Here is a 21896-nt window from a genome sequence, read left to right on the forward strand (position 1 = left end):
TGGCATATTTATGGTAGGAAAAATACGTACTGGGCATAGGAATCTTATCCAAAAAGTTCCACCATGCAGCACTATGATACATAGCCGGGAAGTGACACCCGAAGAACCAACAACTTCGGGTAATGTGGCATTGGGTTCAACTGGACAGGTAGGCTTCTGCTGGTAGCGCCGACAGCTTATCTGACGTGAGAGCTGCACGTTATCGCGCGGCGCGACTCGGTATCGCCGGGCAAACACTAGGCGTCGTTTAAATCCTGATACCATTCCGATTGTGGTAAGCTGTCGGAAAGATTGGTGCGAGCAGCGCGCCGCCCCGCGGCCGCTGCCAGCCAGAAGCTCGGCCGCTCAGAGGCGGCCGTCTGCCGACGCGAGCAGCGAGGTGCGCGCGCGCCGCAGCTCTCGGCGCCGCTCGGCGGTCCGTGACCTTGACCGGAGCTGACCTCCGCGACTGGGTGCGGTATCATCGAGTGCACAGGTAAGCCGGGGGTGGGAGAGCCGTGTGCCGAGCATGTCTCGCTGCAAGTCGCCAGCAGGTGCTGCTGCTGCTCCGTCGTCGTCGCAGTCGAAAGTGTCCCTGCGGCTGTGATCCACGGTGTGACCTTGAGGCAGTTGACCTTTGGCGTAGACCTCGACGATTCTCTCAAAGCCCACGGAGGGTGACGAGTGAGTTATTGCTGCACCTTTTGCCTAGTAGCATGATTCCTACTAGTGTCACGTTGTAAGAGCATTTGCAGCTACGTGAGATGTTTGCTGTTTTTCCCAGATACATTCGCTGCAGTCACAGGATGGCAAGAAGTTTGGCTGACCGAAACCGTATGCATGTTAACTTCAAATCGCTTGTGATATGGCTAGATATAGGAGAATTCTAAGACAACATGTAATTCAAAGTTGCTGGGCTGTTACTAGGAATATAAAACTGGATTGCATACTACTGGATTGACCATGTTACTGGACATTTCGAAGGCGTTGTGCCTCCCATTCGATTGGCGAAAACTATTTTCAGCGCTTAGCAGGGTCTTCATGTGTTTGCATCCTAAGCAAACTTAATGGCATACGTGAGAATGCATCAGGCTGGCTTTACTTTTCTCTTGCATCTGTTCTCCCGAAGCGGTTCATCCTCTTCTAACGTTCGTTACCACCGAGGCCAGTTTTTTGCAAGTGCTGGCGTGCGATCTTTTTGGTTCGGTGATTCGCACATTTTTTTTGGCACGCAGTATTACCGTTCCGCGGTTGTTAGGATTCATCAGTTAGGACATAGGCTAAAGGAGACAGACATCACATATGCTGCAAATCACAAGCATGTGGTGATAACGTGAAAAGCACCCCGTGTTGCGAAAGTGCCGTCTAGTTGCCCGACAGAACCAATCACGCGGCACTGAGCCACGCGCGCTATGTCGGTGTTTGCCTAATTCGGGATCTGGCATTTTCCTGGAGTATATCACGCAACTATATCTTCGATGTACGCAACCATTTCGTGGTTCGATGTGGGAGGGTTAAAATGCACATTGCGAAAATATCAGTGGTGAAGTTATAAGAATCATACTTGAAGTGAAGTACATCGGACCACTCCATGTTATGCGCTTGTTACGTCACTTACGTAAAATGTCTCGTCATACTTTTTTTAACTCGTCATTCAAGTTTTTTAACTCCAGCATTACTTGGAGGTTTGCAATATGCGCACTTTTTTGTTGAAGTGACTACTCTTCCCATAGATTAAACTTCTTTCCTTCGCCTTTCAAAATAGGTGCGGAGCGTCACACCTGCGACTGAGGCGTATCGGCATGCGTCACGCTCTTGGAAAGAGCATCAAGACTGATGTGTCCGTTCTAGCACGCGGAATATCACCTAGCGCCACGGCTGCTGCTTCCTTTCACAAGTTTCGACAACCATCCATTTGAACGCCGGAAGCAAAGTGGCATGCATACGAAAGAAAAGCATACCCTCCGGAGGGAATGTGGTGCCGGGCTCTAGGATAGAGCCATCACCAACTTTGTGTTTGAAGGAGCGGGGTTATATTTGGAGATGTTATGTTTAAAACAACAAATACTAAAATGTTTTGAGCCATGCAGTAAACTATACTTACATTCTATGCTAGGAGCTATTATTATGACCATATTGCCTTTCAGTGTATGAGGTGAAGGCTAAGAGATCCATGAAAGGTCAACCTTTAACTGACCTTTTGGTTTATTGAAGGTTGAATATTGTCAGAATAAAAGTTTCAATAAGAATCCACAATGTCCAACTTTGATAACAAATCAAAATGCTAAGAACAGAACCTGAAAAGTTATATGCAATGGTTGATATATATATATATATATATATATATATATATATATATATCAAAGTTAAGGGTTATCTTAGGGTCCGTTCCTTCAAATACACTGGCAGGGCATGGAAGTGGCTGGGATGGTGAGTTCTGAAATTTCTTCTGATACTCTCAACGCCTGATTCGAAAACTGAACGGGCTGAGATAATCTCATTCAAACTCAAGTGCAGAAGTACAGTGTACCTAGCAAGGTTTTGGATTTTATTGGGAAGCTCTGCATTATATCAACTCGAAACACGCTAGTGGATGCCTATAAACTTGATGCATCTTGTGCATATTGTAAATATAATTTGCTATGTATTCAAATTAATATAATTTGCTGTGATACATCCAAACAGCGGTAAGCAAAACATACACTCAAACACACACACACACACACACACACACACACACACACACACACACACACACCACACACACACACACACACACAGGTAGGAAGCGTGATGGAAACACCACATAAGACGCCCCAAATCCAACTGCACCTTGCTATCATGACGAGTTTTTTTGTTGTTCCCAGCGTTACAAGCAGACTCGTATGGATAAAAAGGCAATCATCCATTTATTGTGATCGATTTCTTACGTTTTATCTTTTTTAGAAATAGTCAATTCGGTTTTTCGGTTTGATTTTGAATTCAGGGGATGCTGTTCATGTTAACGCCACATCGATAATGGTAGCACCATGCACCTGTGGCGATAAATCCTGCCCAAATAACCAAAGGGCAGGGTTTATGGGTTAATCTGCGCCTTACGCCCACCTGCTTATCCACTGCATGAGGACATCGAGCAGCATTGAGCTAGCCAGACAAGCGTGCTCTTCACTGATACCGCAGGGGAGGTGACGTGTGATGCAGCGAGGGGACTTAGCTCGTAACTGAACACCCGCCATTGCCGGTCAAGGGTGCTCGATAACGTCTATGACGAGCATCTTCAACGTCTCCAAGACCAATGTACAAACCAATGTGGTCTAACTTCATTCACGCAGTTCTGTGGAAGTCAAAGCTCTGGACGTATTATCGCGGCACGCTTAAATGGTATCCAGCGGACTTCAGGCGGCTGTTTCTCAGTGACTACCACCGGAGGGAGCCCACCTGTTTGTGAGACAGGACCGGTTGTGGTGCACGACGCGCGCGCTGTGCGCTTGCCGTGCCGTGCCGTCTCGTGGTTCTGGCGTCACGTTACGCCTCCGGTGGCCAAGGAAAAGGCGCCTCCGTGAAACAACGCCCCCACAGAACTCTTGCAATGCTACCGCTGGCGCGCTGTCAGTGATGTAGTGATGCATAGTTTTGATAAAGTTTGGTGGAATCCATGCGTCATCATTACCGGCGTCACCGCGGTACCGCGCTGCGTCGTCGGCGCCGCGGCCATCGCGTGCAGCCACAACACCCACGTTCCCTGATGACGCAATTCGCTGTTCAGCGCAGCGCCACATCGACCACCGTACGCCGCCGGCGCCTTGCGGACAGCACTTCCCAGCTGTCTGCAGCCGTTATGGAGGGCGTGTCAGCCGGCCGGCGCCGATGCCCCCGGGGCTCCTGGCGGCACCGCGCCGGCACCTCTCTCGCGCGTCGACCGTCGCCGGCCGCCTGATACGCTGCGATAGCGGCATATCCCATGACGGGCGGCGCGATATTCGTCATGACAAAGCGCTCGGTAAATAGTCGAGGCATGCGTGGAGGGAGCACTGCCGGCGGTACAGTGTGCCCGGCGCGGCTGCCGAAGGAGCCGCAGCGTGGCTGGGGGCGCAATATGGCGAGGTGGCCTGAAGCGGTCTCGAGTGAGAGGGTTGTACCAAGGCCTAGCGGCGTAGTTTCGTCGAGCTGTACTGGCCGGACGACTTTTGACAGTGTGGTCTTCTCAGCTGCATAGCCATTCTTGCAAACTTGTCAGCTCCATCCCTCGGCTCGATTCTCTGTAGAATGACCATAAAATAGTCGACAATGTCGCGGAAGCATTTGTGAATGATAATGACAAGGATTTTGTGCAAGACATAGATGCTGGTTTTGTTTGACACGCACCCGGCTGGCCGGTTGGATAGTCTTCGCTCGGGTGCGGGTCAATTTGACCCCCGCTGAGATATCGAGAGCTAAGAGAGCTAGAGACACCAAATTTATAGGGTGTATTGACCTGTACGTGAACTATCTTAGTTCAGACTTTCAGGTTTTTAGGTCATGACCTTCGAGTCAAAGAAGGTCAAACTAGGTCAAAGTTCAGATTTGTTTCCAAAGGTCCCCTAGAACCTAGGCAACTGTTCTAACTAAAAAGTTACACGCTCTGGTAAGGTCCCTGTTTGACCTTTAAAAGCCGTGGTGACCAAAATGATATGAGACTGCCTTTAGTTTTGCATTTGGATAAGCGACAAAGAGTACGCTAGGCAGTATGTTCCTAAAAACAAAGTGTTGACCTGGGTCATTCTAGGTCAGTGACCCATGCTGACCTTATAAAAAGTTCATGGAAGGTGTATAATGTGGTTCCTAATATCAATATATTCGAAATGAGTACCAGAACCCACCCCACACAGCAAGCCCGAGAGTAACAAAACTGGTTGGTTTTGACCTTAGTCTGGCCTTTATACCTGACTCTAGGTCAATGTTATTTGTTTATTCAGTCGTTGTGTTGCCTAAGGAGGTATTTTAGATATGTATGGCTTCGTCTAACACTCAGTTGTTCGAGCGGATTGAACGTTTTCCTAGATATTGCTTTCGCTGAAACCATGGCCTGACTTTGACCTTCCATAGGTCAGCGGCCTTGCAAGGTACATCTAAATTTGTAATGCCCGACGATCCGCTATTTAATTGCCTACAGCTATGCAACATTTTGCGCGGCTACGCCGCACCGTTCGGAAACCATTCAGGGAAAACCTTGGGAGGGGGTCAATTCGACCCCCACCCGAGCGCGTGTTAATTAATGGCCAGCAGGCAGTTATGCCCTCTAGAAGTAAACTTATCGCCATCCATTTATCGCAGTTCCGTGCTACTGTTGGCAACTAGAAATACATTGCGTCAACAGTTTACGATGTCGAATTGCGGGTGTTTACAAGCGGCACGACCAGGCGTTAATTCCCGTAACATTCCAATTGAGGCTGGGTATATATAACCCCCCATTCCCCTGGCGTGCTCGGGTCAGGTTGCCACATTGTCAAACAGATGGAGATCGCTTGTTCAAACCACGTCCAAATCTCGATCCCGGCATTATAACGACCTGGGACAAGCTCAGACGGACGGAGGATGCGTCGGACGACCGCTGGCGCTGGCGCACGCGCCTCGCAACGCGTGCATCCGGTCAGGCACTTACGGGTGCAAGGCTAGTTATCCGCCAGTTTTGGGGGCGTTTTTAGGATTGATGTCAGAGCTCGGCTATCGTAGCAGGCAAAGACTCGAAGGAACCAACTGCACGTCGCGAGCGAATGCTCGGCGTACAAGTAATGGGTGATGCTTACACTGTTCGAACCATGGGTGCGTCTGTTATCGACGGGAAATTGGCCGATGTCACTTTTTCCGAAACTGACCACATGCAATATGCTATGACTCAAACTGAGAAAGGTTAGGTAATAAAAACTGTGTAGGCATGCAGCCGAGTTCATTGTGGTTACATCACCACTCACAAAGTTTGCGTATTTTTCATAATACCCAGAAGTAAAATGTTCCAAAATGTGTGGCTTCTTAGCTGACAATTGCGATGACTCGCCAGATTCAAGGGCAGACACTATAGCCTTACGCCCGAACACTAAACACCGGTGTATCTCTGTCCGCCAGACACCTTAAAAAAACGGATATGGAATGCAATGATAATGCCTATGTGAGGGGGTTCCCAATACATCGTTCAGGTATGTGTTGGTGTTATTCAAGTGGCCATAATGCTCATTTCTGTCACTTTTGAGTGCATTTGCGAGGAACATCATGCATATAGATAAGACAATACTAATATTGCCTTGCCTTGCCTTGCCATATTGTCTTATATTAATGCCTTATTCCTTGAAGAATAACAAGAAGAACTTCCATTCTTATGGTTATTCTTCGAGGAATAAAGCTATTAGTATTGTCTTATCCGTAGTACTAACTTCTGTTCTCACCTCGCTTATCTCGCACCGCAAAAGGTGTTGTACACGTGCATGTTATCTGAATAAAACAGGGATGTAGCTTCGCATAATAATTGGGAGGGGAAAGAGCGAGCAAGGAAAATTGCAAGGCAACCTCAAAAATACGCAAAAAAGTCGATGGGGCACTGAAGCCACCGACTGATTAGGAAACTACAGCCCTGGACAGGAGACATGAGAAGCAAAAGTAACATAACAATGGCATATTCAAGCTCCGAAATGAGATCACCCCAGATATGATTGTCATTGACCGGCGGCCCCGACTTGTAGCGGCTCAGTATGAACATGCAGCCGAACGCGGATACCTGGGGTTGTCCGTAAAGAATGCATGCTTTCTGTCGTGTAAAAATAATGCTGTTTTTGTCCCACTGCACGTGCACGCGTTCTTGGTGGAAATCAAGCGCGTCCGCGTGTGTTACACTCGATCGTGCCAGCGGCCATTCGCTTCACGACATTGCATTTGCTCGGTTCCACAGTTAGCAGCTAGTCCATGCGCTTCAGAGAACATCATCCAATCAGGGCCTGCCCCCTCCCCCCCCCCCCCCCCCCCCTAACGTCTCTAAATCACGGCCCGGCCGCCTGCCGCCTCGCGCCGCCGACCCAGCCCGCCTACGCGGCGCGCGAGTGCTCCGAACGAGCACGCGCGTGACAGATGGCGCTGGCGACGCTGACGCAAAGGAGCCGGCGCCGGCGGCGACCGACTGCGGGTCAGAGGTCAGGCCGCTGCCAATGCCCGCGGGGCAGGTTACTGAGCCGTCTGGGCTCGGTCACTGGCGTCGCCGCCGGACAGCCGCTGGACAGGTGAATTGATGGCGGTCGCGCCGGCCGGTGTCGAATTGCCAGGATCAGGAAATAAGTACTGCAATGCGCTCTGCCGCGGACAGATGTCCATTTGGGGTGCCACAACAGACGGCGGCTATGATCAGTATCAGTATCGAAGGAATTTGGGCTACGTAAAATCGATGGTCTCCGATGACATGGTGGACCGGCGCGTCCAATGTTTCCGACATTTCACAAACTGATAGTGCCATAGTACTAGTGCATATGTCATATGTCACTACGCACGATGTTACAGTTTAGATGACTGTCAGAGAGAAACGCGGTTAAAACTAGTGTTTTTTAGTTTTACTACTCGCTATATTCTAAGATGGCTTGGTGCTCGTAGCAATGTAAGGCATGAATCATACGATGGAAATAGGATGACATTGAAATAATTGTATACGCTTTAGTCATTAAGCAAGAGGGCCCTGTCACTGAATTGTCCTTCACGCACCTTCGTCACATAGTCCGAAAATTCATTTTGAAATACCTCTTATGGAACAACTGCAACTATTTCACTATTATAAGATCATCTTCATTCAAAAGTCGTTACATTGTTTCGATAGCTTTGATTGCAATATTGTAATTTTTACCAAATCAGTCTCCTTGCCACTGGATGATGTGTAACGATTGGCACACGGCGGCCTATATTGTTCACTTGCTCTGGCAAGTTTTAAAAAGGGATGGATTCGACTGGGAGTCGACAGTCGCCAATCCAGCACTCTCTCGCCCCTCTCGCCCTCTATGATCCAGTCGTCAATCCAGCACTATCTCGCCCCTCTCGCCCTCTATGAATCAGTCGCCAGTATCGAGTTCTCTGGATGCCAATGAGGCAGATTTGCTCGCTCCGCACCACGCAAGGCGGTCCGATCTGGACCGAAGCATAATGAAAGCCGTCGCCTCTCGCTACGTTTTTTCAGAACTTATGGGATTGCGGGGGTTTACCACCGGCGATTCTCGAGTTATTCGTGGCCAAATCGCAGTTTCGCGGTATTATGTAAGGTGTGTCGCATAAATTAAAGACTTGACTCTGAATTCACAAAAGTTTAGAAGCGTTTTGTCATATTACAGAACATGGACATCGCAAAATGCATGTTCCCTCGTATTCCTGACTCAACAAGTTTACTTTGGTCTGATAAGCGAACTGAACAGGAAACCAAAACTACAAGAGAAGAGAAAGTGGACAAAGTGGACCAAATATGGGAAGAGACCATTTTGTTGGCATGTCTTCTGGGTAGGCTGGGCCATATTTCTGCTCAGCCACCTCACGATTCGATTTGCAAGACTGCCCCCAGTTTGATTCTAAACATGCACTGCATTCTGCAAGAACCAGGACATTCTCTTTCCGGAGGGGACTACAGCGCGGGCCGGCTTGCTCTCAGGACATTGAATTCGCACATACGTTTGGATTTTAATAATAAACCACATGGTGGATAAGCATTGTTTTCTTGTGTGGCTACTCGTTTCAGCCCTTTCCAACAGCTGTACTTACGCTTTTTCAAGTGACGCATGCCGGTAAAAGTGTCAAGCAGTTATTTTAGCGCCATTCTATGACGCCACGCGGAAAGCTGGTTCCCTAGTTCTTTTCATTTGGATGAAACGAAGGTCAGCTGAATTTCATTCAATACATGACAACTACATAGAAAAATGCATCACTAAACCAATAATTCATGACCCTCGTATTTCAGCCTGCACTGCCACCGATGCGGTACTTTAGTCACGCGATGCTCGTATGCCCTCGGCCGGTCGCTCCACGCAGTTCCCAGGGGCATGCGTTTGGGTGAGATGAAAATTTCCAGGGCTCTCAAAGTCGATTGCTGGTATTCCTTTGGGAAGAGTAGCGTTGAATTTGCTGCGCATTTGGTAGGCAGATCAAACATACTTAACACAGACCAAAGCCAACGAATCTATGGCATGCGCTATGGTTGGGGTGAACTTTCGCACACGAACGCGGCGAGCTACACTAATACGGTATTGCACGATTCTTGTGGTGTGCGTGTGTGCGTGTGTGTGTGGTGTGTGTGTGTGTATGTGTGTATGCGTTTGTGTGTGTGTGTGTGGTGTGTGTGCGTGTGCGTGTGCGTGTGCGTGTGCGTGTGCGTGTGCGTGTGCGTGTGCGTGTGCGTGTGCTGTGTGTGTGTGTGTGTGTGTGTTGTGTGTGTGTGTGTGTGTGTGTGTGTGTGTGTGTGTGTGTGTGTGTGTGTGTGTGTGTGTGTGTGTGTGTGTGTGTGTGTGTGTGTGTGTGTCAAAAGCCTTGCATGCTGGTATCGCGGGGAAATTTAGACCTGCACCCCGCTTTCTCACCGGCAAATCCTCGAATGGCTACGCTTGAAGCAAGCACAATGTCGACACAGCTGCCGAGACGGACGTCCAGAGTTTGAAAAGACAGGAGACAGGTTATCACACATCGTTAACGGCGGGGCAACGACGGTGGAGTGTCGTCCGCTCGATAGCAGACATTCGGACGGGCCAATGCTGTGTTATCCATATCTTAAATGTAGCTCCTTTCTTCACTGATGCTGGATTGCCACCTGACGAGCACTGATGCTGAGAGATAACGAGTACGGACTTCATGGCAATCCCACTGAAAAGTTGCTTACAAATGTGCAGTGCCTACAGCCTTGCAGTGCGTGAAACTTACGGCACATATATTGATCATATAGATGGAATCTTGAAGCTTTGGGTGGGAATCAAGGCATTTCTTAACACGCGCCCGGGTGACCGGTTGGATGTCCTTCGCTCGGGTGGAGGGTCAATTTGATCCCCGAGATCTCGGGAACTAAGAGACCTAGATAAACAAAATTTACAGGGTGTCTTGACCTGTACGTGAACTCACTTAGGGCGAAGTCTGAGGTTCATAGGTGTTTGAACGTTTGGGGCAAAAAAGGTAAAACAAGGTCAAATTCCAGGCTGGTCCTACAAAGGGCCCCTAGAAAGAACCTAGACAACTGTTCTAAGCAAAAGCTCACACACTCATTTGGGTCAGTGACCTTGTTGGACCTTTTGAAGGTCATGGTAGCCAATTTCACACAAGACCGCTTCGATTTTTGCATTTGGATAAACGACAAATATTACGCTAGGCAGTATGTTCCTGACAAAAAAATGTTGACCTGGATCATTCTAGATCAGTGACCTATTCTGACCTTTAAAAAGTCTAGGAAGGTATATAATTTGGCTCCTGTTATCAATAAATTCGAAATGAGCACCAGGAACTATCCCATACAGCAAGCGTCAGAGAATTAAGACAGTTTGGTTATAACCTTGGTCTGACCCTCGTATTTGACCTTAGGTCGATGTAATTTGTTCATTCCATTGTTGTGTTGTCTTAGAAAGTACCTCAGAGATGTATGGTTTCGCCCAACACTTCGTTGTTTTATCAGATTGAACGATTCTCTAGAAATTGACTTCGCTGAAACCATCGCCTGACTTTGATCTACCATAGGTCAGTGACCGTATAAGGCACGTATCAATTTTTGATGCCTGACGACTTGTTATTCAATCGTCTACAGCTATGCAGAATTTGGCGCGGCCACACCGCGCCGTTCGGAAACCACTTCGGAGAAACCCTCGTGGGACATCAATTGGACCCCTACAAGAGTTAACGGGTCAAAAAGTTAACGTGTTAAAAAATGCAGGCTGATGGCGTCCCCCAGACGTAACGCGCGCTCACAATCCAGACGGCACAGCAAGCCAGGCTAAAACGATCATGCCGCTGATTTGTATACATAGCATCGCCCAGTGCTGTTTATCTGGGTAAATGTAGGCAAGCCCAGAGGCGGACATATTTTTGACCTGTTTGTTTGGTCTAGGGTCCGCTGCAAAGACGTCCCCAGATTTCTATAGAAATGAAAACAAAGCTCGCAGCGGAGGCCATAGCAAGGCCATGTTCAACACATGCCAAAGAGAGTATGTCCTTCTGACGTGCATTCAGGACAAATGGCATCCTGAACATCAGCCATACGTTCTTCACTGATTCACTAAAATGAGCAGATGTCGTTGTTTCCACCCCACCGAGCAAGGTCATCTCTATCCTCTCCATGGGTCCCTGGCCCCATTACCATCAACAATCAGGACCATATAGTTTTGTTTTCTTCTGCTGCCGTCTGGGTCCTTCCACTGCACTGTGGGTAGCGCGGACAAGTGCGTGACACGCGCTACTGGCCACCGTTCCCCAGATAATCGCCTCAAACCCTCAAGTCAGTCATTCACCTGTTGCAGCCAGTCTGGACCAACTGTAGATGCCGCCTGACGAATAAATAGCATGTTCTTCGCAATGTAGCAGGGTGCCGATTTTTCCCTCTTGAGCCGAAATAATGCATCAAAACCCATTTCAATACGCGTGGTGCAGCCCATTGCATATTTACGTAGGCATTTTTATAGCATGACATATCATGTGGAACATGGTTAACATGGTTGCACCTCGATCTGGCAGGAGGTTACCAACTTTGAAGTTCTGTGATCTTCCGTAACGCTATCTGAAACCTCAGAGACAACTTTACAAGAGACGATAGGGATGCATTTGTGGGCAACTGTGCACACCACATATACATAAAAAGCTAAAACATTGAGGTTATTTTACAAAATACTAGAAGTGTAGCTGCTTTCCAATTAACGGAAAGCTTCCACCCACGCTCAGAGTTAGTCAGCTTCGCACACGATGCACGGAAAGTGGAGCTGGATGACTCGAGGTGCAGGAAGAGCATTTTGACATCTTGATAGCTTTGAACAGCACCGGTGGATGCCCGTGACGCGGTGTGGCGGTCGGTGGCCAATCAGCTTCGAAATTGGCGCTTTCGCATACGCCAGTAGTGGCCAATCATGGAACAGAAGTTTGAAACGGACCAGAGCCGATGCGACAGTCCTCCGCAGATAGGCTATGTGGATGACATCATGCAAATGTGCTCAAACCATAGTGTGCGGTATTTGAGTGGTAATGGCCTGACTGACATGTTTTGATTTACTTAAAGTTTGATGGAATTTGGAGAAAAACTGGCTTCTCAGTCAGACCACGATGCATCTATCATAATTATACGCGAGCAGTTACATTTTTACCAAATGAACAGAGTTTTTCCTTTTAATAGACAAATTTGTCGCCGTCTGGTGAAGAAGACTGCCATTCTAAATCTGTCGTTGGTGATCCTAAGTGGCGTTATGCTAAACGTCTAATGGGATCAGGGTTCCTTACTGGGCTTCTCGCTGCTACTGCCCCTGGGTGCCATGCGGAAGTGGCAGAGACATTGGAGACGAGCCGGTGCGGCAGTGTCACAGGAAGGGCTCTCGCTCTGGGAAGTGCATGGACACCGGCTGAATTCCCATGGACAGGTGTGCATCAATTAGCTGAGAGTGTCAGCGTCATTGTCTTGTGTTTCCGATGTTCGTAAGTTTTATATGTAGTTATTTGTGAGGGTCTGGCTCCACGGCCCGCGCTCTTCATGATTTTGCGTTTTATGAATTATTTTTTTAAAAGATTTCGTCTTTATAAGAATGCCCTTTTCGAGTTTTTTTTTTGTGTCCTCAGCATGCTTTTTCACGTTTGTGGTCACGTTTGCCAGTATCTACATGCCTGGCATCCGATGGCAACTTTAACGAGAAGCTTTGACGGGTTGTCCAGCCCATAGCGAGCAAATCATAATTGCTTGTCGTAGATCCGTCTCCGCCTTTTTAATTACTTGTCATGGTCGATCGCCTCCGCCTCCTGCGGCTGTTGCTTCTGTGGCGCGCTGACAGCGTGGGCGGCACGCTCAGCGAGCCTGCTGGGCGCGTACGACACCTGTTGCATCGGGACCAGAGATGGCGAATACCATACACGCGCGGGAGTGTGTGGCAGCCTCGCGCGGGAGCCGGACCCGAACACGCACAGCGTTCACTTCCGGATGTGCGTCGACGAATTCTACAAGCCCTTCACCGTCATGTCCTACAAATTACGGAAACAGTGCACGGATATGCGTTATCTCATCTCCCCAGGAGAGCGTTTAACCGCCCCGCTGGAGTTCCTCGCTGCTGGCGGTTCGATGAGGGCGGTGGATGAATTTTACCGTACCAGATCCGCCACCATCCGGAAGATCATCCGTAATTCGGGTGATGACCGATCATCCTAGTCATCCTTGATCATCAAATCATCAATTATTTATGTCATTTATGTATAATGATAGTCATCATCCGAACCACCTGTGATTATTAAGCATACCCCGTTGTTGCATTGATACCAGCGGTGTACCTTCCTATTCAGCTGGGGGCTCCAGCTCCCCCCTCCCCCCGACCCTTCCAGAAGCTTAAGGCTTTTTGAGAATACCTTTCCACATATAATACCTTCGAGAATACCAATACCTTTCCGGCATGCAATTGATCGCGTCCAAATTTTCAGCACTCATGAGGGCGTCTATTATGTGTGTTTTGAGGCCAGAGAAGTGTCCCTAGCTTTTCTGGTTTCGGAGCAGCGATGGATTTTGAGGAATGCTGCGCGGCGATCTACGGCCGGCACGAATCGACGCGCCCCAGCCAACGATGCGGCGAAGCGCGTGCTGCGGGCCGATAATGCTACAATAACGGAGCCATATATCATAAGATATCCCCAAAACACGTAAAAATATATATAATTGCCCTCAAACTGGAGTAAGGGACAGGTCTGTTCAGTTTTTGTGCCTGCTCGAAACATGGCCTCGTATGTATGATGTCATCGAGCTGAAAAGGCAATTTTCAGGGAAAAATTGCCTTTGACCTAGCATAATGGGGTCCATAATTGACCGAACAACGCAAAACTAATATCAGTCGCGATATCCCGTTAAGAACAATCCGCCCGTGCTTTTTGTTTGGCTTTATTGTGATTAGTGTGAAAAGGTCAAGCAGAGATTACACTGTTCGACCCCATCTATCGATCCCCTTAACAGTTCGCGTTATGAAAAATGGCGGATCAGGGCGAGGGTAAATAGCAGGAAATGGTACAGGTCTTGGAAGAACAAGCTTGTTCGCGCCACCTGAGCGTAGGTACAATCTTTTTTCATTCACCAGCTCCCCCCATCCGTTAAGCGCAACTACGCCGCTGAGAGATATCTACGCCCGACCTACAGTGTCTTTTTTGCGGATTCACTTTTTCAGCCATTTTATGAATGTTTCCTGACAAACTATGTTCTTGTCTGGCATTGCCTCAAGTCGTGAAAGCCCTGGAAATTTGGAGAAACGATAGTCTTTGAGCAAATTGAATCGTCAGACCGATCAGTGCATGTCCCATTTTCCATAAATATAGCACACCTGCAGATTAAGACGCGTACCTTGCAGAATTTTGCTATCTTAAACTGGAACTTTTTTGCTGCAGTGCAGCTACATAACAACTCTGTGCTGTTCACGGAGTCACCAAACGTATAGACTTGATGGACACAACGGCGGCTCACCTAGCACACAACAGTCTCCAACATGGAAAACTAGATGAATGAATACGCAAAGGTTTCCGTCGCAACAAAGCGAAATAGGTATCACAACTGGTCAACGTATGCCAGCCATGAAAATGAAGATGATACCGAAGCGTTTAAACGGAAAGACGCTTTCCATGCCATTCTCTTTTCCAAACTTCTGCCTTCCTGGACGCTTTTTCATGTTTTCGTCTTTGCCAACACACACTTTGCAGTTTCGTTATTCTGAGAACGCGTTATCGCTTTTTTGACCAAGCTTTTTCAATTTGTTTTAAGTTTAGAGAGTCTTCAGTTTAGCGTGGAGCCAGCTCTGTGTTTTTCTGTGGAACGAAAAGTTATTTTGATGCTGAGGAAACGCAAAAGTATGAACAATCGTGTTCAGATTATGAAAAAAGCGTCTCCAGGAGCCAGTGCCTAAAACGGATATGTTGAGAAGCGAAGAAATGCAAATAATGTGATGCTGACACCTTTTCGAATGTGTTGCTTTCGCGTGCTTTTTATAGACATGGTTATCAATTGCACGTAATTCCTGTTGGCTCTTACGTCTTTTCGTGTATCTGATAACCAAATAACGCATAAAAGCTTAGCTATAATCATTGCCTGCAGATCATAGCATTTCTTGGTAAAACCGGCTATTAAAAATTAGCTGATGACGAATTTCCTGTTAATATCCTATCACTATGCCTAACCGTACCTTTCCTGAGAAAACATGCTGCTCGACGCAATCAGTTGTGTGCATGCAAACAAACCGATAAAAGCCACCCTGAAGCTTGCGTTGCATGGCGTGAGCAAAGGGCTGCCTGACCAAGAGGATGTCTAGTTCTAAAATCATGTGACCTGGGCCGGTTTTTGTCCGACAATTTACCGAAAGCATGTCTTTATGTACATCAAAAATATCTTAAACTGCCGCACATCGTTATATTCAGTCCAGCATCACAAGTTTCTGAAATAAAGCGCTTCAGTTCAAGGACAAATGATTTTAGAACACTCGAGCTTTCTCCGTCAGTTGCCAAATCTTGCATAAAAATACGTTTTTTGGAGCTGTGCGTACTTTACGTGAAGCAACCCGGTCCTATATTTCAGTTCTAATCTTATTTCGCTCTTGGATTGCACAAGAATTTCATGGGACGAAAATCTCATACCTGGCGCGGACTAGGACCTTTAGCTATTGATATGAGGGTCTTAATTGTAAGCCCCGGCCAGGGTGCGCTGCGCTGTCGTAAAATCTAACTGCATAAATCTGAGACTAGCAGAATGCGTAAAGGCGAGTTGAAGATGTGACGTTAATGATGATTGTAACCTTGCTCTGCAGATACTTGATGTGAGCATGACGCTCAGCGAGGTGCTGCAAGACGTCGCCCAAGGACTGGGAGGACTGGCTTCGTGGACGTTCGAGAAGTTCTGGGAAGCATGGCACTTCTTCTGGATTTGGCTGGGTTTTCAAAAGCCAGGTAAGCGCTGCATCTAGAGGTCATGTCTGCTAGCGGTGATAATGACGTTGAGCCCGAGGTGAAACACATCACGTTTTGAGATCTTATCTCATTAACGTCTCGTTCCCATCATGGATGCACTTGGGACTAAAAAAAAACGGAAGCAAATCTCTGCAGTGTTCGCCAGGCGACTATGCTTTACCCAAACATTTAATTTGTGTTACGTGCAATCACCTACAGAAATTGAAAGCTTCGTGAAAAGGCAGTCATGCAAGTTAATTTTTTTCAGCTAGCACTGTCAAATAGAAGCATGATCTTCATAGTCAACAGCTAGTGCTGACAGCGCATTGCATTAAAATCCCGTTGTAATTTTGCCCGACGCAACCTTAAAAAAAAAACTAGAGGCATTCAGGGCCACCTAACATTTGAGGTTCATCTGCATATTCGGGTTTGAAATCAAAGACCTTGCAATCATCACACCACAGCGAAACGGCCTGCCTGCGTTGCACAATTTCACAACTGAACCGTCTCAAGCTGTGCGATGGATGAATCTGATCTTCATACGGAGGATGCCGCTCAGTGGCAATGGTGGGAGGTCCTTTTGCTCAAACTAGGCGTCTGAATGTGTGCTCTATTTGAGTGTATCACAGTTTTAGACCCACTGTCGTTGTCACGTTGTTGAGGCGTTGAGGCGTGGTAAAAGCATCTTTTGTGATGCCTCGTGTCAAGCGGATCTTAGCGGCACGTTGCTTGGCAACAGAACAGACAGACAGAGATGTAGAGTATAAGCACGACGTCACCAACCTGGAGGGGGGGGGGGGGGAGGTACGAGGGTCTCGGACGCGGAGAATTGCGATGTATAGCCAAATCGTGTCTGAGTCACGAAAAATAACTGTCCAGGAGGCAGCACCAACAGGTAGATACTGAACAGGCGAACTTACCTCATGCTCTGCCATGCACCGCGCACTGAGCCGGAAAAACTGCTGCATGTAGCGGTCAAGAACAGGTATAGTGATTCCAATCACATCGAGTGTTCAGGTTGGAGCAAAATAGTGACAGGTCAAACCTGTGGTTGTATTGGTGTTTTTCGAAAGCAACGATTGTTATAACACTTCTTTAAGCTCACACCTGAGGTATGGTCGGTTTTTTCCAAATGCAATAACTGTATGCAACACTTTATAAACGTATCAGCCGCTTGTATGATATTGCTCACAAAAAAACGCGTGGCTTATAGTCATGCAGTGCTGTTTGGTTCGGGGCATGTGGATGTTAAAGGCTGGTCACAAAAGGACATCAATCAATTATTCACATAAGTTGTTTTTATGCCAGCGTGGGATGAAGGATAGACCACTCTAATTGTTAACCAATGTTGCGATGTAACCTTCACAGAACGCTGTATTACAACTTTTGTTGATGCGGTGGCCACGAACACTAAGCTCATGCCGAAATGAGAAGCTAAAGCTTAACGATTTTAATACGTCAGCGTTGGGTGTGCCATGCTCAGAAGAGGTTGCTAGAATAAGGTACTGTGTTTTATTATTGTAATGCCAACAAGGCTGTGACGATTCATAACCAGGTTTTTGAGGCAGAAAAGATGGCAAGAACACATCAAGCGAGAACTTCTGGTGGTGTGGGGAATAGACATACCGAACAAGGGGAACAACCAAATCGTTACGCGAGATCTTCTGCCAGGAGCTTTTGGTGCCAGCGTCCAAAAATAAGACTGTTCCAGTCACAGGAATAAGGTGTTTGATGTCCTTACGCCACGTGAATCCGCCCCGATAGAATTAGATCAAAAATTGCACAATGCTGTTGAAAAAGGGATGTTTCGTCATAGCAGAAACTAGAACAACTACAGAAGCTTGGTATCGAAATATTTTCCGACTATCCATACTGATAACTGACGCCACCTTTGTTCATGCATAAAAACGCCCATGAAATAGCGTACTTGCTGATGCACGTGACATCGGCCGTCAGAAAAAAAGAAAACCTTCATCAGTTGCTAAAAGGCTGATCTCAGACAAATTTTCGCTGCAGTACCTCTAATGTAATTACCAAGCACCTCTACATATGTCATCTTCCTATTTGCACGCATTTTACGTGTTACTGGCGTCTTTTTCATTATTAAAGATCTTCGATGCTTTGTAGGGAACATGACATTGTTTTCGAAGTCTTTTGACGTGACCCATATAACAGCTAAATACTCAAGGTCATTTCTCCGTTGGACCAGGATCCGCCTTTTTCAGCCCATGCGCATCATACCTTACTAAACAGTACTTGGTCTTGATGCAAGCAATCCGCAATTAGCTCAACTCAGTCAGACATCGGCCGGGTAAAATAATGAGAAAACTGTAAAAACGAGACGGTCTTTGACGCCCCAAAGCTTTTTCCGGAATGGTTTCCGAACGGCGCGGCGTAGCTGCGCCAAAGTATGCATAGCTGTAGAGCATTGAATAGCGGATCGTTTGGTAATAACAATTTAGATGCACCTTGTAAGGTCGCTTGCCTACGGCAGGTCAAAGTCAGGTCATGTATTCAGCGAAATCATTTTGTACGTAATCGTTTAATCTGATGCAACAACGAAGTGTTAGTCAAAACCACACATCTCTGAGATACTTTCTTAGGTAACACAACGATTGAATGAGCAAATTATGTTGACTTAGGGTCAAGTGCGGAGGTCAGACTTAGGTCAAAACTAGCCCGTTTCATTTTAGTAGGGCTTGCTGTATGGGTTGGCTTCTGGTGCTCATTTCAAATTTATTGGCAACAGGAACCGCATTATAAATGTTCCACGAACTTCTTAAAAGTCAGAATAGGTCACTGACCTAAAATGACTCAGGTCAACGTTTTGTTTTTAGAGACATATGCTTGACGTAATATTTGTCGGTTATTCGAACGCAAAACTCAAACCGGTCTTGCACGACTTTAATTACCGTTACCTTTGAAAGGTCATATAAGTTCATTGATCTTAAATAAATCTGTAATATTTTGGTTAGAGCAGATATCTAGGTTCTGTGGGCATTTTGGACACCAGCCTGAAGCTTGCCCTTGTTTGACCTTACTCGATCCGAAGGCCATGACCTAGGAACCTCAAGCTTTGACATAAGGGAGCCCACGTACAGGCCAATGCACTCTGTGAATTGGGTTTCCCTAGCTCTCTTAGTTTCTGAGATCTCACGGGGGATCAAACTGACCCCTAACCAACCGGCCACCCGGGCGCGTGTTAAGAACAGTTCGGTCGGGCTCAGACATTCAGCAACACTTCGCCATTCAGCCAAGTCCAGAACGTTTCAGCTTCAACGGTGGGGAACATAGCTCATCAAATCAAAGGAGTCCAGCATGGTCTCGCGCAAAGAATTGATGAAACCCGCATAAAACCCCATATACGTAACCCCATATACGCCTATATAGCGGTTAAATATCAGTAAGATGATAACGTTTGTCTGTAGTGATGATGATTGGGGTTATAGGGCGCGCCGACTTCTCAGGTCATTTTGCGCCCACACGTTGGTCGGTAAAAGACGTTGGACAGTAAAAGCTCCGGAGGTGGATGAAAGCCGGACAAGTCAGACAGAAACTTGTGCTGCGTGAATGTCATTGCACTGCCATCCCGAATTCGGTCTTGAGAACCTGCAATCACCACCTCGATCAATAGTCGGTTAGCAAACAATAAGCCGCGGCCGGCGGCGGCGCGCCAAGCACGTGACGGCCTCCCCCTAGCTGCTGTTGGTCGGCTTCCGCAATAAGGGAGAAGCGGTGCCTCCGGCCTTTCCCCAGAGGCCGATGTCACCGCTGCGCCTGTTCGCGGCCTGCCGCTATGGCTGGCTGCTCATACAGCATCGTTCATTAAAATCCGCGTCCAACAAGTGTCCTCGCCATTTGTAGCGCCAACGCCGCTAGCTCGGTGTACCGTAAACGCACGCCCAATGTCGACCACTTGCACCCATAACCCAGACACAGATCAACGCACCCTCACGCATTATATCATATTTGTCAGGTCGTGAAGTCCATGCATTTCCGGTGGGCAGCTTACAGCTGCTATTGGTGCTGGCGGGTGCTGCGATGACCCGGTGGACTGTTTCAGCGGGGTAATGGTGATTGCAGCATGACGCGGCGCTTTCTGTCCTGACCGTGACGTCATGGCAGGCTCTGTCCCGACCGTGACCACGGCGGGCTCTGTCCTGACCGTGACGTCATGGCCGGCTCTGTCCTGACCGTGACGTTGTGGCCGGCTCTGTCCTGACCGTGACGTTGTGGCCGGCTCTGTCCTGACCGTGATGTTGTGGCCGGCTCTGTCCTGACCGTGACGTTGTGGCCGGCTTCATCCTGACCGTGACGTCACGGCCGGCTCTGTCCTGACCGTGACGTCATGGCCGGCTCTGTCCTGACTGTGACGTCATAGCCGGCCCTGTCCTGACCGTAACGTCATGGACGGCCCTGTCCTGACCGTGACGTTGTGGACGGCTTCATCCTGACCGTGACGTCATGGCCGGCTCCATCCTGACCGTGGCTACAGCGGGCTCCATCCTGACTGTGACCTGGCCTCTTTGCCCCGCAGCGCTGGCCGGGCCCGACCGGCGCGAGCTGCTGGAGTGGGTGCGGCTGCACCTGCCGACCGCGCCGCCAGCCAACTTCGGCGCCGACTGGGCCGACGGCGTGGCGCTGTTGCGGCTGGTCGGGGCGGTGTCGCCCGCCGCCGAGCCGCCGGCGCCCGCCGCCGACCGGCCCATCGAGAACGTCAACAGCGCCCTGCGCCTGGCCCGCCTCGACCTCCACGTGCTGCCGGTCAGTCGCCGCCCGCAGAGATTCGTGGGTTCGCGGCGCCGCCGAGGAGCGGGTCGAGCGCGGCTTTGCATTGGCGGGAGTCATCTGTGAGCTGTATGTATTTGCTTTTTTTTTGCGCAATGATGCCTGAAATCAATATGCTTTATTGTAGTTCACAGCGAAGGGCGCTTTCGAGGGAGAAATATCGTTTAGTTGCAAACGGCCCAGAAGATAAGTCAATAGTTCGTTGATCCATGCCATGTGACATTCATTGTGTGATGTTGAGCCCATCGCATTGTTTCGGATTGGCGCCGCACGTATTTCGGTCAGGTCAGTGATCTCTTGAGCCCGTTAGTTAGGATTGACTGCACTGCTTGGTGCCTGCGCCGGCAGTTTCATTACTTCGAGTCATCGGTTAAAGTTCCGCGGTATCCACAAAAGCCCTTTGTTAAAAGAGACCCACCGACAATTTATGCGGTAGGGTCGCACGCCTCAGATCAAAAGACTATGGCGAATTGCCAATCGAGGACGCTATAGCACCCTTGCCGTATTCTAGAGATCAATGTATGCAGAAGGTCACCTCGTCGCAATGGCGAGCTGAACCCATCAACACGCACTGTGCTTTCAGGGCAGTGGTAGGGATGTAAGCATCAGGAAAAAGCCGAGGCCATGAAGATTTGATGACGTGAAATGTTTCGAAAATACGAATACTCCACAAAGCTTGCCTGAATATTATTTTCGATCACTTTTACGTAGCATGTTTTTTATTGTTAATCGGCGTGTTTCACCTTGATCGACCACCTTGATTAACGTGCAAACTTTGTGCTTGTCACCACTCAATATACGCATTATGTTTATATCGCGTATATTGCGTGTATCTCTTTTAACAATATACATAATATTTTCATTAAGTGCGGGTCCGGTTATCCCAACATTATCAGTTCGCTTCATATTTTAAAACATTGCGTGCAGTAAATCCTCTGAAAACGTGTTCCTGTCCAGTGACAAGATCCCGCTGAAATACACGCACCGGAGTATTCACCAGACAACGCGAC

The 21896-nt window shown here is 48.1% G+C and overlaps 1 long non-coding RNA gene across 1 annotated transcript; it reads left to right on the forward strand.

Moving 5' to 3' along the window:
* Positions 1–378: 378 nt before the first annotated feature.
* Positions 379–20715, forward strand: LOC119098475 (uncharacterized). Its single transcript, XR_005094242.1, has 3 exons — positions 379–475; positions 15960–16098; positions 20636–20715. It is a non-coding gene; the product is annotated as an uncharacterized LOC119098475 (long non-coding RNA).
* The last annotated feature ends 1181 nt before the right edge of the window (positions 20716–21896 follow it).

This window comes from Pollicipes pollicipes, unplaced genomic scaffold, assembly GCF_011947565.3.
Source record: "Pollicipes pollicipes isolate AB1234 unplaced genomic scaffold, Ppol_2.1 Scaffold_4740;HRSCAF=5597_pilon_pilon_pilon, whole genome shotgun sequence".
NCBI classification, from domain to species: Eukaryota; Metazoa; Arthropoda; class Thecostraca; order Pollicipedomorpha; family Pollicipedidae; genus Pollicipes; species Pollicipes pollicipes.